Source organism: Hibiscus syriacus, unplaced genomic scaffold (genome assembly GCF_006381635.1).
Source record: "Hibiscus syriacus cultivar Baekdansim isolate YM2019G1 unplaced genomic scaffold, ASM638163v2 tig00111584_pilon, whole genome shotgun sequence".
Lineage (NCBI taxonomy): Eukaryota > Viridiplantae > Streptophyta > Magnoliopsida > Malvales > Malvaceae > Hibiscus > Hibiscus syriacus.
In genome coordinates, this window is record NW_024063127.1 from 719839 (window position 1) to 725261 (window position 5423).

Below are 5423 nucleotides of genomic sequence, written 5' to 3' on the forward strand. Positions count from 1 at the left end.
AATCATCTTCACTGAAATTCCTACACCTCTAAATTAAATTCTTCAAGGCTCCATGTCCAGTTACCACCAATGCCTTCTTGTTTTTCTGCACTAAAATGGAAGGATTTCGGATTTACTAGGGGTCATCTATGCACACTTTTTGCTTAACCAATTACCAGGACTATTTTAGTTCTAACTTTACAAAATTTATCAGATTTAGCAACTAATGCACATCCCAAACTCACACATTAACAAAGTTGGAAACATAATCCCACAAATTCTGGATATTGCCTTGCACCATCTGCATCTCCCCGGTGTTTCATGTTTGGAAATATGTGTCCTCCACGCACTATATATCCAAATAAATATATGTAATCAAAATTAACAAACCAGAGCCTATAAAAAGGTAAATTATGTATTTAGTCATTCAACTATTACTTTGATTTGTTTTGGTCATCTAATTATTTTTTTCAAAATCATTATCAATGTTATGTTTTGGTTTCATTTTGATCACATGTTATTAAAAAACTAATGATGATGTTGATGTGTCACCATAAAATAATGTCATGTAACTATCGAAAAAAAGTAAAAATGCAATGTTAGTAGTTTTGTTAATCTTTTTGATGGCAAGTGATTAAAAATAAAACAAAATGTAATTTTAATGATGATTTTGAAAAAAATAGGTCAATGACTAAAACATAACCAAATAATAGTTGAGTGATTAAATATATAGTTTATCTAAAATAGAGAAGGATATTTTTACAATAACCTTCGGTCATATGCTTATATCTCAATTAATATTTTAAATAAAAATTTTAAAATTATTAATTAGTTCAAATAATTTAATTTAATAACTATATTTTATTTCTTAATAATTGTAAAAGGTTAAAACTAATAGCAATTTAAAGTACTAAAATATTTGTATCAATTAATATCTAAAAAAACTGAAACACATTAAAGCGATCATAACTCAATACAATATTAATCAAAATATTTGTATAATTATTTAAAATTAGTTTAAGATTAAAACAATATGCAACTGGAATTGTTGTTATTGCTTAAAGTCTCGAGTTAGGAATGTCAAATGTGTAAGCGTTCAATGTCAAATAGTTAGAGTTATCTTTAAACAAATATTGTGTTGTATCTATCTCAAATTAATAAAAAAATATTCACCGTACATTCGATCTCATATATTTATAATAGCAGCGTCCAAAATATTTTACTACACCAATTGATAAGGGCAATTTTAAATATTTTTGTTTCAATTACATTATTGGATCGTTAAATCGTAAACAATCAGATCAAAACGATGTTTTAATAAGATGTTAATGTTAACAACTGCCAGTTACGTCGACAGTCATTGATTAGGTCAAAAGTTGTCAGCATCATCATCATGCATCTAAGTTATTAAATTAATGGATGAAAGTTTGAATAGCGTTGAAATATCTAAATTAAACATTTTGATGTTCACGGATAGAGAGGTTAATTTATTCAAATTGTTACATTAATGAATGAAAATTTGAATAACGTTAAAATGTGTTAACTAAACACTTTGATGTTTACCTACTAAAGAAGTTATCTTATCCAAGTTGTTTCAATATATAAAAGTTTAAATAGTGTTGGAATTTCTTAACTAAACACTTTAATATTTACGACAAAGGAATTTAACTTATTGAAGTTGTTACATTAATAGATGAAAGTTTGAATAGCGTTGAAATGTCTAAACTAAACACACTTTTATGTTTACAAATTAAAAGGATAGTTGTTAGTTATGTCATCATGTCGCTAACGATTTAATGGTTTAGCGATATAATTTAAACGAAAATCAAAGTTTAATATTATTTTAACAAAATTAAACATTTAGTCGTATAAACCATCATACTTAAAGTTTAATAATATCTAATATTTTTTATTAAGCTAAAGTGATTACAAAGTAATAAATATTTTAAATACTTTCAATCATTTGACAATGAATATTTAATCATACTACTATAGTTGTTGATACTCGAATCTATAACTTCTAAAAAAAATAATTTCTTTAAGTATTAAATAAGTAGATGGTACAATATCTCATATAATTTGCCCTTAAAAAATATTCACCATGCATTCAATCTCATTTTGTAACGGCGGCACCCTGAAAATCTGTACTACACCAACTGACGGGGCAATCTCGTCTCTAGAACCCATAAAAATAGAGTTCCGTTTTAAAGAGTGATATCTTCTCCAAAAACCCAACCCTGTTTCTTACTTGAGCCACAAGCCTTTCTCATCTCACCTCACTCTTCTCCACTTTTCCCTTTTCCAAAACTATCCCCACCGCCTATTTAATTTACGCTTTTGCATTTAAACCCTCTCGTCCCTACAAAAGCTTATATTATTTATGTATATTCATAATAAACCCCTTATCTCTTCCTCTCCTCACTGTTTCGGTTTCGGTTCCCTTTACTTCGCTCATATTTGCATCTTCTTCGGGGCCGCCGGTATCATCATGGGTGGTGCAGGAGGAGCAGTTCCGTTTCCCGTCGTGTTTTTCGACGGCCAGTGTGAAATCGCCATAGGGGACGTCCTTGTTCATCCTACCATGGATTTCAAGGTTTTCCAATCGGTTCTCAGCAGTAAGATCGGGATCACACCTAAGCAGTTCACCGTCTACGTCGCAGATAGCAACAACTCGCGCAACCGTATCCCTATAACAAGCAAAGTCGATTTCGTGGCGGTTTCTCGCGAGAAGGACTGTTTTATCCTCGTCGTATTGAAAAGATCGCGCTGGTCACGGACAAGAAAAGGAAAGAACGCGGAATCGTCTTCCCCGGTGGTGGCGATGAAGAAGGAACCGCCGGCGAACGCAATGTTGTTGAGGAGGGCCAATGGCGGAGGCAATAATTTGATGGAGGCGAGGGTATTCACGGACTGGATGAATTCGAGAGGGGTAAGGGATTTGCAGATGGAGAGGAGAGATATTTGGTGATCTGGGAAGTGCGAATTTGAGGATTGCAAGGGAATCGAAAAGCTTGGTTTGTGAGGAGTGCGAGAACGCCGAGGTCGTCGATTCCATTGGTGCGTTTACGACGTCGTTACGTTCGGTTTCCGGTCTCACGCGGGGCCAATTTCCCGACCGAAGAAAAGCTCCGGTGACTGTAATTTGGCTTGGTGGAAAATGAGTATGATTCTAGCGGAAAGGGTTTTTTTTTCCCCTTTCATTTAGTCCCCGAGGAAGAGGGATTGAATTGAATGATGAAAAACTAATTGAGTGGACTGTTTTGGCATAACAAGAAAACGATGGCGTTTTCTAGTTAATAATTAAGGAGGTGGAATTGACAATACTATGAAAGAAAACGTTTGTACTGTTACGATCTCTTGGTTTTTAATATTTCATTTCTTTTAGTTTGTTTATTTGGATTATATAATGGTTATCTTATTTTTTATATTAAAAATATGTTCGAATTTATATAATTACATTTTTGGATAAATTACGTGTTTAGTAATTAAATTATTAGATTTTTTTTGTCAATTTTAGTATCTAAATTTTTAATTTTTTAAAACATACTTAAAATTTAATTTTTGTTTCATTTTAGTACATCGCCGTTAAAGTCTTTAGTTTTCGATTCATTCAATATCCTATTCAAAATTTAACACTAAGTTTTTAAAAATTTAAAAGTTTAGGTATTAAAACGAACTAAAATTGATAGTTTAGATACTAAACGCGTTAAAGTTTTAACAGTGAGTACTAAAATGAAATAAAAACTAAAAATTAGACATGATTTTTAAAAATTGAAAGTTTAAGTATTAAAATAGATCAAACTGTTAGTTTAGATATTAAATATGTAATTTAATTTAACCTTATATTTTTTAGGCATCTTCTCGAAATTCCTAGATTACCTTTAAAATTTTACTGATTTATCCTATTACATTGGTAGGTTATTGTACACTTATTTTCAAATTTATTTTGACTTTTTTTAATACTCACGAGGCTAACATGCCTTATTCCTTAATTAACCCTATAGAATCGTTCTCAAAGTTCTCCCGAATTGTCTCAGGCAGGTTAACATGCAGCCGTTCCCAAAACTGGTCACCCCAAGCCATACACGCTACACGTCGGCCACCTGGTTACACTCTCGAGGGCTGAAACCCCGTCACTACCTTGCTTCCGTTGAAGAATGGCCGCACCCGAAAGTCCCATATAAACACCCCAAAGCTTCACATCAATGACCGAGCAATAGCCAATTTGTTTAGAAAACTCCACAATCCACTCACCGTGTTGATTCCTAAGTACTCCCCCACATGTTTGCCAGCCTGTCGAGGCTTGTCTCGCACCATCAGTATTGAGCTTCACCCAATTATCCGGTGAAGGCGTCCAAGATGCGTTCCGATTCACCCTCTCCGACTGTGTTAGCCTGTTTGATCTACGTTTGGAAAGCACATCAGTCATCTCCCTCATGTTTCGATAGCTCTGCTGCAACACAGTTTCCCTGCAACGTAATCCCTATCAAAAAGTAATTTATTCCTACGGTTCTAGAGATTCCATAGCATCGAACCAAACAATATATCTTAGTTGACTCCCATGATTGGGAAGTAGTCCGAATTCTATAAGTTCTGAACAATCCATTCCACATGTCGTTGTTCATAAAACATTTCGATCTCGTCGCAACCGGCCCTTCGCGGAGGAAACCCGACTAGTTACGACAATAGAGTTTTTTTTTTTCAAAAGATTTTTGAAATGGTGAGAATCGCCACCAATCATTTTTAAGGTGCGATTGAAACACCTAAAATCATGTAATTTTATCAAAACATTTTATTTTATAAAAAATATCAAGTTTTGGTCTATGAGATTAGAAATCAGGTTCGGATTCAGTTATGTGGAAAGATTAGCATCCCCATAGTGCAAGAAAATTGGTACCTAGTCGATTACCCTATATTTTAAAATTGGAAATTTCATGTTCAAAATTTATTTAATTTAAAATCCATTACGTTTGTAAATTTTGAAGAGGATGTTGATTTATCAAATCAATAATGACCACCCCAGCCTAGCGAAAACTTCGATATTATTCCCAATAAATGAACATTGCCTTAATGATTGTAATCATGAAGCAGAGTTTTGAAAAGGATGTTTATTATTTCAGGGCTAATTGTGGTCACCCTCGGCAAAGTGGGAGATACAATATCAATCCCCTAACAAATGAATATTGCCTTGTTTTGAATTGAGATATGCAAACAATATTTTAATTTGTTAAACCTAATTATACTAGGTAATTAATTAAGGCTTCCTCTAACTTAAAGTGTCAAATTATGAAATTTAAAGGATCTAAAGGACTAAACTAAAAATGTAGCTCTAATTTAATCGTAATCATTTTTATCAAATTATTGAATCGAATAATTGAAATGAAACCTCATACATTAAGGCGAGGATCACTCCAAAATCCCCTAATTTAAGGGACTAAAGTGAA